This window comes from Dama dama, chromosome 5 (assembly GCF_033118175.1).
Source record: "Dama dama isolate Ldn47 chromosome 5, ASM3311817v1, whole genome shotgun sequence".
Classification (NCBI taxonomy): domain Eukaryota; kingdom Metazoa; phylum Chordata; class Mammalia; order Artiodactyla; family Cervidae; genus Dama; species Dama dama.
In genome coordinates this window covers 76,972,447-76,985,145 of record NC_083685.1, presented here as the reverse complement: position 1 = coordinate 76,985,145, position 12,699 = coordinate 76,972,447, and the positions used below count along the sequence as shown (strand labels likewise).

General features: G+C 40.2%; 1 pseudogene; it reads right to left on the bottom strand.

Annotated features, from left to right (window-relative positions):
* Window positions 1-5,037: 5,037 nt before the first annotated feature.
* Window positions 5,038-5,480, bottom strand: LOC133055843 (ubiquitin-conjugating enzyme E2 D1-like; annotated as a pseudogene).
* Between the last annotated feature and the right edge of the window lie 7,219 nt (window positions 5,481-12,699).

Here is a 12,699-nt window from a genome sequence, read left to right as displayed (position 1 = left end):
TAACAAAATACTAGCAAACCAAATCCAACAATAAAAGGATCATATATCCTGATCAAGTGAGATTTATGCCAGTCATGCAAGGATTCTTCAATATATGCAAATCAGTCAATGAGATATACCACATTAACAAATTGAGGAACAAAAATCATATTATCTCAATAGATGCTGAAAAATCTTTTGACAAAGTTCAACACACATTTATGATTAAAAAAAAAAAAAAAGAATAAAGAAAAGCTCTCCAGAAAGTGAGCTTATTGGGAATCTACCTGAACAAAATAAAGGCCATGTATGATAAACTCACAGCAAACATTATCATCAATGGTGAAAAACTGAAAGCATTTCCTCTAAGATCAGAAACAAGACAAGGTTGCATATTCTCACCACCATTATTCAACATATTCTTGGAAGATCTAGCCACAGAAATCAGGAAAAAAAAAAAAAAGAATTCAAATAGGAAAATAAGAAGTAAAACTGTCACTGTTGGCAGATGACATGATACCATACATAAAAAATTCTAAAGGTGTCACCAGAAAACTACTAGAGACAATCAATGAAGTTGGTAAAGTGGTAGGATACAAACTAAATCCACAGAAATGTCTTGAAGTCCTGTACACTAACAATGAAAAATCAGAGAGATTAAGAAAATAATCCCATTTGCCATCACAGCAAAAGAAACTAATACATAGTAATAAACCTAAGGAGACAAAAGACTTGTACTCAGAAAACTATAAGATTGTGATGAAAGAAATCAAAAGATGACACACACAGATGGAGAGATATAACATGTTCTTAGATTGGAAGAATTAATAATGTGAAAATGACTACACTAAACTACCCAAAGTAATCTACAGATTCAGTGTAATCTATATCAAATTACCAACAGCATTCTTCACAGAACTAAACAAAAAAGTCTACAGTTTGTATGGAAACACAAAGACCTTGAATAGCCAATGCAATCTTGAGAGGGAAGAACAGAGATGGGAGAATCAGGTTCCCTGGCTTCAATCTATAGCTACAAATTCACCAAAACAGTATGGTACTGGGACAAAAGCAGAAGCATAGATCAATGTAAGATGATAGAAGTTCCAGTGATAAACCATACATCTATGTCCATCCAATCTATGACAAAAAAGGCAAGAATATAATGGAGAAAAGAAGTCTCTTTAATAAGTGGTGCTGGATGGTTACATGTAAAAAGATAAAATTGGAACACTCCCTAACACCATACAGAAAAATAAAACCAAAATAGGTTAAAGACCTAAATGTAAAGTCAGATGCTATAAAACTTTTATAGGAAAACATGGGCAGAACATTCTTTGACATAAATCACATCAAGATATTCTTCAAATTACTGCTTGGAGCAATGGAAATAAAAACAAAAATAAACAAATGAGACCTAATTAAATTTCAGAGATTTTGTACAGCAAAGGAAATCATAAAAAAAAAAAAGAAAAGAGAAACCTTAGAGTGGGAGAAAATATTTGCAAATGAAGCAATCAACAAGGGATTAATCTCCAAAATATACAAATAACTCATACAGCTCACTATCAAAAAACCAAGCAAACCAATAAAAAAAATTGGTGAGAGATCTAAATAGACAATTCTCCAGAGAAGACATATAGATGGCCAAAAAAACATGAAAAAATTCCTAATATCACTAATTATTAGAGAAATGCAAATCAAAACTACAATAAGGTATCACTTCACACCGGTTATTATTTTTTTAATTTATTTATTTTAGTTGAAGGCTAATTACTGTACAATATTGTAGTGGTTTTTGCCATACATTGATATGAATCAGCCTTGGGTTTACATGACTTTACACCCATTAGAATGGCCATCATTAAAAAATCTACAAACAATAAAATGTTAAGATAGTGTGGAGAAAAGAGAACCCTCCTACACTTTGGGAATGTAAATTAGTATAGCCACTATGGAGACCAGCTTGGAGGTTCCTTAAAACACTAAAAACAGAGCTACCCTATGACCCAGAAATTCCTTTCCTAGGCATATACCCAGAAAAAAACATAGTCTAAAAGGATACATGCACCCTAATATTCATTGCAACACTGTTTACAATTTCCAGCACATGAAAGCAACCTAAATGTCCATCAACAGAAAAATGAATAAAGAAGAAATGATACATATGTACAATGGAATATTACTCAACCATAAAAAGGAATGAAATAACATCATTTGCAGTGATATGGATGGACTTAGAGATTATCATACAAGGTGAAGTAAGTCAGAAAGAGAAAGACAAACTTTGCATAATATTGTTTATATATGGAATATAGAAGCACTGTACAGATGAACCTAACTGTAAGGCAGAAATAGAGTCACAGATGTAGAAAACAAACATATATAATTTCCAAAGGGGGAACAGGAAGTAGAATGAATTAAGATTGGAATTTTCATATATACATTACTATATATAATAATAGATAACATCTGAGAACCTACTATATAGCTCAGGGAATTCTACTCAATGCTCTTTTGTGACCTAAATGGGAAAGCGATCTAAAAAGGAGTCAATATATGTATGAGTGCAACTGATTCACTTTGCTGTGCTGCAGAAACTAACAAAACATGATTAATCAACTGTACTCAAATAAACATAAAAATAGTGCAGATAAACAGTTTGCAAAAAAAAGGATGCTGAGAAAAGAGCTTTGTGTGTGAACGGGATTTTGTAAGATTATATTAATTTTCATTAGATAAATGAATTTTGTTAGAAATAGACTGGGGCAGGAGTGGATTTGGTTTCTCTCAGTAAAGAGAGCAAAATTTTCTTGGCATGCTGCTGTTGATAACAGATCATATGATTTTCCTTGCCATTAAGTAATTTGTGTTTGTTTTTTAATTCTTTTGTCACTTGGTTAAGTGAATAAGTATTGTTTCACAGTAACCTGTGATCCTGTTTGACCAAGTATTTTGGAATCTTTTTGATGTTTTTTGACAAACTCCCCAAACACCGAATTCTAACTGAAGTTCTTTGACTTCCAGCAAAGTTTGAGATGCTTCAGAGGAATTCTGAGGCATCTCAGAGAGATTATTAAAAAAAAAAAAAAAGCTAACTAGAATTATTTGGCATAAGAAAATTCTACCCATTCCGTCTTCCTTATCAAAGAGTAAGCTACTCTGGGCTCCTTGCTAGCCAGTCTGAGCCCATTCTCATATGAGAGCTGGACCAGTTTATTTTGAAGTGGAACTTGGGGGCTGCATCTCTGACACTTTGTTTATGGGACACGTTTGTTGTTTGTGTCTGTGTTTCAGGACTACTGGCTGTCACACATCGCTGGTCTCTGAGCTCTGAAGACAACATGAGACTCTCTACTGCATTGGTTTTGGCCATAGCAGAACATCAGTTGAGACTTTTCCCTGTCTGAGCCAAGAGACCTATGACCTTGAGAGATCAGTTTTCACTATATAGTTTGTTCTCTTGATATTTGTGTATGGGTGATTTGATCTATTTTCCATCATGTGGTCCCATAGGGTGTATTTTTGCAAAACAGGGAAATCTTTAGTTATGCTCTCATGAATAAAAGAATGATACTTTTTACTGTAATACTGTTTGACCTCAGTACTCTTGACTCTGGAGAACAAGAGCTCCTAATAGCTCTGCTATTGTATCAAAGTGAGCCCTTTGGACTTGATTTGGCTTTTATCATGGGTGTGTACATGAACCTCCTGTTCTCTCTTCCTTGTTTTGACTTTTGTTACGGGGACCTTGTAATGCAAATACTGATTCTTGTTCCTCTGAAAATGAGGCATGTGAATGTGAGAGAATGGTATGTTTTATTGTCTATTACTGCTGTTTATTATGATAAATTGAATATTTAGTAATTTTAAAAAATCCTGGAAAATTGCAAAGGTGGAACCCTTTGGATATTCTAAAACATGCTTTTGCATGTGCAGATATAGGAAGCTAGTTTTCTAGAATGAATACACATTTCTCTTCTTGTGATTTTGAGATATAAATGAACTACTTGGAACCTTAATCTAATCATTTATGATCCCAGAGAATGAGGGGAAAAAGAGGCATTTGTTATTTGGTATGTTAAATTACATGAGAAGCATTGTCAAATGAGTGATAAACTTTTTCAGGTTATATTATATAGGCAAATGTTATTAATATGAAATCTAAAACTTTGGTATTCTGGTTACTGTAATCAACTTTGTTTTTCTTGTTGTTGTTTTTTTTTTTTTTTAGTAGAAAAAGCTTTTTATTTAAATGGAAAAAGCTACATTAAGATCTGTAAAAGGTATTGATATAATATTGTCTATACAGAAAAAAATTCAGATGTGAATAGCAGCAAATAAAAGTTACACATCTTTCTACCTAGCAGTGCAATTAATTCACATTGTAATAAAGTTAAACCAAGTATAACAAAACCAAGACAAGTGCTTCTCCATAATCAGCATACTGAGAATTACAGTATAGAGATCATTTCAGGCTTAAGAAATCTGCAATCAATCTACAGAATACCCCAAGATAAGGGAGACAGACAGTTAATTCATTTCATTATCAGTTGTTGCGTTTTTTCAATACTGTTCACAGAAAAAATGTAACAAGTTGACATACATGTAAATAGAATATATTTAGTTTATACAGTAAAAAATATAAATTATAAAGTGAGCTAACAAAGAATGAAATCTGAGTACATATTTATAAAACTGACGACATCTTAGATAACACATACAGTATTTTCCATGTAAAAACATCTAGTTTCAGCAAAAACATAATTTGGTTGCTTTTCAGATGCATTGTAGATCTTGTAAGCTGAAGATGCAGATGTCCAAGTATCTTAAAAACCATAATGTCTTTCTCAATGCATACAAAATGATAAATGCTCTCGTCATAGTCTCAAGAATATTTTTGGAAGTTTGTTTTGTCTTGCTTCAGAAATACATTTAAAATGGTAAAAATCAAAAGATTTCATGGTACAATGAAACAGTAAACATTGCTCAATTTCCTAATGTTGAAAAAACCTAGATTTTACAGTACTCTGGTATACATGAAAATTTTTTTGATTTTTACATTGCATATTTCTGAGTTCATTCTCTTGCGTGTCTGTTATATTTTCCTTTGTCTGATTTATAGATTTGTGCAATATCTGGTACTAAAGGGTCACCTGGATTAGGGTCACAAACAGAGAACATATGTACAATAAAACTTTTGATACAGTCAGAACTGGTGACCGCTGTGACCTCAGGATATCAAGACAAGTACTGCCATTACTGTTTATGTTTGGACGGTAAGTTTTTGTTGTGAAAGCAGCCTTTGGTAGTTCAAAAGGATAGTCTGTCGGAAAATATACAGTGAGAAAGAAGACGCCACCTTGATATGCGCTATCAGGAGGCCCCATAATATTTGCTTGCCGGTGGAACAAGTCGTCTCCCACGGCGCCAGCCGAACAGTGAGCGGGTGGGTCGCGCTGTGGATCACTTAACTCCTTCTGAATCGGCTTCAGCGCCATGGGACACGGAGGGCGGCGCGACCCCGGCCTGGGTGGGACGGCTGCGGGGCGCAGGGGCGTGGGGGAGTGGGGTCGTGGGGGGCTTGGATCTCCGGCTGCTCGCTGCTGTCTGGCTCGCTGTCCTAATCAAGTTTCTTGATTGATTACATAGTAATTAGTTGACCTTCTCTGAGTTCGGAAGGGTAGATTCAATCTGTTGTTAAAAAGAGAAGGAAGGGAATGCAGAAACAAAGAAGGAGCAGTCAAGAAACTACAGTGTACATAGGGCAGGGTCCTAGTTCTTCCTCAAGGTGTATATGTAGCTTACCACCTCCAGGGGGAACAAGAAAGCAGCAAGCTCAAGGGCTCAGCAGGTTCCCAAGTATGGTTGCTTTTGCTCCCAGGGTGGTTTTGAGGGCCTCCTTTGGCTCCCTCTTCTGACACTAGAACTGTTAAAACATAAACTGAGACATATTAAAAATAAACTTGAATCAGCATACAACCAACCAGACCAAAAGGAACTTCAGTTCAGTTCAGTCGCTTAGTCGTGTGCGACTCTTTGCGACCCCATGAATCGCAGCATGCCAGGCCTCCCTGTCCATCACCAACTCCTAGAGTTTACTCAAACTCATGTCCATCGAGTCGGTGATGCCATCCAGCCATCTCATCCTCTGTTGTCCCCTTCTCCTCCTGCCCCCAATCCCTCCCAGCATCAGGGTCTTTTCCAATGAGTCAACTCTTTGCACAAGGTGGCCAAAGTATTGGTGTTTCAGCTTCAGCATCAGTCCTTCCAATGAACACCCAGGATCTCCTTTAGGATGGACTGGTTGGATCTCCTTGCAGTCCAAGGGACTCTCAGGGGTGTACAAAATGAGAGCCTTTCTTAGGCAGAAGGGAGGAAGAATAGGAAGTTACATTAAGAAGAAAGCAGGTTGGTTATTATGTGTATGTTAAGTTTCTACAGTTGTGGACAACTCTTTGCGACCTTATGGACCATAGCCAGCCAGGCTCCTCTGTCCATGGGGATTCTCCAGGCATGAATACTGGAGTGGGTTGCCACACCCTCCTCCAGGGGATCTTCCCTACCCAGGGGATCAAACCTGCATCTCTTATATTTCCTGCATTGGTAGGCAGGTTCTTTATCACTAGCGCCACCTGGGAAGACTCAGGTTGGTTATCATAAGGTTCCTTTCTTTAATCTATTAGGAAGATTAAGGCAATTCCTGATTGACTAGTTTGAGGTTACATTTCTGGGAGAGCCAAAACTGTATGTAAGTCTTGGTTTGGTAAGTGGAGTTTAGCATAAGTGACTCCATTTTGGGCTTGCTGTCTTGTTTTTAAGAGTGGTTAGCCATAGACTCTTAAAATATTACATCTTTCCCTTACATAACTGATATTCTCTCATTATCATAAACTGTGTACATATTCCATGTCCTCTGTAATTCCCAGGTGGCGTTAGTGATAAAGAACACATCTGCCACTGCAGCAGACATAAGAGATGCGGGTTGGATCCCTTGGTTAGGAAGATCCCCTGGAGGAGGAAATGGCAATCCCCTGCAGGATTCTTGCCTGGAGAATCCCATGGACAGAGAAGCCTGGTAGGCTACAGTCCACAGGGTCAGAAAGAGTCAGACACGACAGAAGTGACTTAGCAGGCAGAATTTGTTCACCTTTATGACCTCCACTGCCTAGCACAGGGCCTGGCACATCAGGTAGAGAACCTGAAAACTCACTCACATAACATGCTGCCTCGTTGTTGTTCCATTATTATATCTGATGAAATGGAGCACATATCATATGTATCCAAGCAGACATACATAAAAATACACATAAATACATTAGCAATATAAATAATTTTTCTGAAGCCCTTCTATTTTGTTGGTTCTAAGCTCTGAGGACCTCAGTAAATAATGTGCTTTTGTGTTCTTAAGCATATATATATATATAGGCTTTCCAGGTGGTGCTAGTGGTAAAGAATCTACCTGCCAGTGTGGGAGATGCAAGAGACATGGGTTTGATCCCTGCGTAGGGAAGATCCTGTAGAATAGGAAATGGCAACCAACTCCTGTATTCTCACCTAGAAAATTTCATGGGCAGAGGAGCCTGGAGGGCTACAGTCCATGAGGTTGCGAAGAGTCAGACATGACTGAGTGTGCACACGTGCACGCGTGCACACACATACACACACATTTCTTCCTTGTAGTTGGGGAGGAGTTTAGAAAATTAAACTTTGGGAAAAGCAGACCTGCTTACATTTTCCATGACTTTCCTTTTTCTCTATCACTTCTGCCTCTTCAGTGGCTCTGCCCTTACTGGATGCATGATGCAATCACACTGGAAGGTGTACTGACGACAGCACTGGCCAGGAGCATCAGGGGTCATGCACATGGAGATTCTCTGATCTCTTTTCTCTGGTTAAATTTCAGAGTCTGATGCTCTACTTTGGAAACTAGATTTGAGTGGGGGCTTCTCAGCATGCTGCCTCACAGTGGGGAGGAAGGATTCCTAGAACAGGCTTAGAGCATCTCGGAGAGCACCCCCACACCATGCTGGAGGAACGCTAGAGATGGTGAACCGTGGGGGAATGAGCAGCTGTTAGGAATGAGCATGTCTCATCAGCTCACTGCTCAGCCCCAAATCCTTCAAAACTTACTGGCATTCTGGGTATAAAGTAAAAGTCTTTGCAGTATCTCTCAGGATCTCCCGCAGCCCCACCACCTGCTTCTTCAGCCACATGTGAGATGCCTTCCTCCACTCTCATTTCTCAGACCTACTGGCCTTTGGTTGTTCCTGCAACATGACTGCCTCTCCTGCTTGAGGATTGGAAATGATTCCTTCCATGTGGGATAGCTTTCTTCTTCAATCCTCATTCAGCCAACTCCAACATGTTCTGCCCAATCCCCCAAAATTGGTTAGCCCCCTTTACTTGCCCCTTCTCACAACTCATCACCTTTTAATAGCTTGCCTGCTGTGTCTTCTTCACTGGATCACAGCTCCTTGAGTGTGGACCCCACATGTCTCCCCCATCTCAGGAACTACCATGCCTGTCCCCTTGCCAGATGGATGCCAGATCATTGAGAAATATCTGTGAAGTGAACACACATCTCAAAGCATCTAAAGACAATTCCCTGAGCTGACTGGGTGATGCTGCTGGAAACCTGAGAATGAGCTCTTCCTGCGTTTTCTCTTTCAGCCCAGTACGGAAGCAGGGGTTTTGAAGGGCAGGCCCTAGATGTGAGGATTCCGGGTGAGAAATCTCAGCCAGGGAGCCAGGCCGGGACTCTCACTGTGAAATAGGAACATTTTCAGGAAGTGACTCTCTGCTGGAATTCCTCATTTCCAAGGTGTTCATGAACTTTAAACTGTTACACAGTATGAATAATTCGCCTGTGGGAAAAGAAATTAGCACTGACAGAAGTGCTACTTTCGTCATCAAAATTCTGAAATCCTGACTAATCTCAGCTGAATTCAGCCCAGACTGAGCCATTTCCATAATATTAAACTATAACCAGTAACCACACCAGCAAAGCCACCCCTTAACAAATAAAAGATCTGGTGACTGAGGAATCAGAAACTGAGGAATCTGTAACCCCTAAAATGATAGCATGGGGAAAAATTTGGCTTGAATTAAATTCAGTTCAGTTCAGTTCAGTCCCTCAGTCGTGTCCGACTCTTTGTGACCCATGGACTACAGCACACCAGGCCTCCCTGTCCATCACCAAGTCCTGGAGGGTGCTCAAACTCATGTCCATCAAATCAGTGATGCCATCCAACCATCTCATCCTCTGTGGTCCCCTTCTCCTCCTGCCTTGTTAAACCTTAAAGTAGTATTTAACATAATCAAATCAAACCTCTCTATCTGGGTAGTTTTGTCTCTGGGTGTGAGTCATGTGGTCAATCTTCTCCGGATCATTAAAGTCACTCATTAAGTACCATTGAGTGCCTAATGCCAGCTTTACTACTGGTTCAGAGGCTCTCAGTTTCCCATGTAATCTCATATATCAATGCTGAATGGCTCTACCTTCTTCGTATTAGCAAGCACAAATGTAAATTGGTCTTCACTCTGCTAATTATAGCAGACTTGGTGACTTTTTTCAAATTCCTTATCTAAAAACTCAGCATTCTCAGTGTTTTCAAAGTTCTTAGCAGACCATCAAACACTGTTTAAAGATACAGTTTCTATGGCACCATTGTATATTGATTCTCTGCTCAAAGACTATAATCCTAGTGCTTGGGTTTGAATGACTCTATACATAAAATGTCCACTTGACCTCTATTATATGAGACATTTAGATTCAATTTACCTAAAATCCTACCTATAATACAAATGGTGATATTTTAATTATACATCTATGAAGTATCCACCTTTTTGCATAATTCTCTCCATATGACCACAGCGACTGGCAGGGACTGACACCGGTTTGGAGGGACTCATGGGATAGTTTGGGATCAACTGCAAAGACATGCTCTCTTTTTTTGACTAGGCATGAACCTGGGAAGATGTAGGCCTGCCTTTGGCTCTTAGAAGCCATCCTGCCACCAAACATGGCGCAACATCAAAGAAACCTTAGAGAACAGAGCTCATTCCTAATGTCAGATTTGAGCCCCTGTACCAAATCCCTACCTAGGACCACTATATCCCTGGCCTTGCATGCAAGTGAGCCTGAGATTCCATCTCATGTTCCAGTCCATGATAAGACCTCAAGACTCTGCTGTCTAAGGCTGCACCCCAGCTCTGCCTGTCCCCAAACATGGCCCCTCAGGTGCTGCAGGGGGCAAAGCAGCCATGGGGGACACAGGCATTGAGGAGGTCACTGAGGGGGCCGCTGGAGGACAGTCTTCCTCCTGGAATTACTTGGTTTAGAGGAAGAGCAGTCAGCAATGATTTGAATGTGGAGATCGTAGAACAAGCCCATACTGACTGCTAGAACTCATTTGAACAGATCCTAAAATGAGAAAAACAAACAAACAAATAAAAATATATACTTATTACTGAAGTAAAACTCAGTTATGATCTTTTAAATATAAAACAGCATTTTATCTGTTATATTTTTAAAAATATGCTTGGATCACATTTGGACTTGCAAACCAAAGAGACTTAACTTGATTCATTTTCACAGAAGGCTCGAGGTAGGGAGGAGAGTGCAGACAGGACAAGTATAAGTCACTCTGTACTTATTTGGTATTCAATACACTCCCCATTCCTGAGAGAAAACACTTGGTCTGAGATATCTCATTAATAAATCCTCTTCCTGTCTTTATGTCCTGCATTTTTATGCCCATTAATCGAGGTTTGTGCTGTCACATACAATATTTAAAAATTTTCCCTGAGATTATTTTAAGGCTGTGTATTTTGCCACAGAATAGCTCCCCTTCTGAAGTTCAAGAGAAAAGTAGAAAAAGGGACATATTCTGGTGGTGAGAGAGGCAGATAACAAACAGAATTACTGAGAAAAAGGTATAGAATCAACCACAACACTAATTCATATTTCCTTGACCATGAACTGTATTCTTTCAACATCTCCAAACATTCTAGCAGGGAAATTCATTTCCTGCCTAAAAGAAAATTTATCTCAATACTGTGTACAAAGCAGGTTGGCTCCTGCTAACCACCAGCCTTGTCATAACACCTCAGTTTCTGTTAAAATGCAGAGCTAGAGTGCTGAAGAACTGATGATTTTGAACTGTGGTGTTAGAGAAGACTCTTGAGAGTCCCTTGGACTGCAAGGAGATCCAACCAGTCCATCCTAAAGGAAATAAGTCCTGAATATTCATTGGAAGGACTGATGCTGAAGCTGAAACACCAATACTTTGGTCACCTGATATGAGGAACTGACTCATTGGAAAAGACCCAAAAATGCTGGGAAAGATTAAAGGCAGGAGGAGAAGGGGACAACAGAGGATGAGATAGTTGGATGGCATCACTGACTCAATAGACATGAGTTTGAGTAAACTCTGGGAGTTGGTGATGGACAGGGAGGCCTGACATGCTTCAGTCCAGGGGGTTGCAAAGAGTTGGACATGACTGAGTGACTGAAGTGACTGACTGGGAAGTACTGGATACTTCGATATATCACTCATTTAATTATTTCTCTCATTAATTATCTCAGTTCTAAGAAGTTGATAAAATAGACCTCAGTTGATATACGATAAGTTGGAGACTCAGAAGAGTGAGGTGACATGTCCAAGGTGGCAGATTAACACGTCAAAACTATTGTTTCGATTTTGCTGTTGCCCCACAGCCACATCCGTTCAGTCCAGCATGGACCCCTTTCAGACTCTCTCCTGAGGCTGGAACTCAAGGAAAGCAGGTCCTCAGTCCGTGAGTTTTTTCTGAGAAGAGGTGTCTCCTCAGAGATGGTCCCACTAGCCTTCCTGCCCATGTGCAGGAGGCTGGTGTGTGCAGTATAAGACGAGCCTGAAGTGAGCTTCTAAGCCTTCTGATTCACTTGGATGTTCTGATTTCACCTGGGCAATGCAAGAGTGAAGAATGAACTGATCAGATTTAAGCATGTACTTACATTTTACCCAAGCTTCTGGGGATAAATCGAGTCTCCCTTGTTTCTTTACACCCAAGTCCAGTCTCTGGCCTCGAGGAATCTGCATCTTGCACTCTACCTGCCGGCAGTCAATGTGGCCTTCACACGGGAGGCCCTGGCAAGCACCCCAACACACGCCGTCTTTTTACCTTTGCTCCCCCTTTTGCCATCACTCTGGATCGCCAGCCTCTGCTAGAACTGCCTCACCTGGATCACATCTAACTTGTCTGGAAACTGCGGCTCAGAGATGCTCTGGGCCAGGAACACATGCACCTTCTGTCCTTCAAAGTCCAGCTGCCGCCGCTGCCACACAGACACACGACACCACCAGTGAAAGCGCAGCATCAAGGCCAGCATGGCAGACGAGCAGAAGGAAAGCCCGCAATCCAGAAGCAAAGGGCCGTGATTCTGCTCCTCCCCTTGGTGTCTGCTCCCTTATGCTGTTACGTCACTTCCTGTCCTTCTGCCTACCTGCCCTGCAAAACCATGGCTCCTCCCACCTGCTGTTCTCGTTTGAGAACATGGATAACCCACCAGTGAATGGTTCCTTGTTGACTTAATTATGTGGGAAACCCACTCCTTTCTCCAAAAAGGCAATGCAGTCTCAGAGGATTGTTCACTTATTAGCTGTGTGATCCTAGGTGAGTTACTCAACTTGGTGGAGGCTCTGGAGAGAGACTGGAGCAGAATCACACTCAATA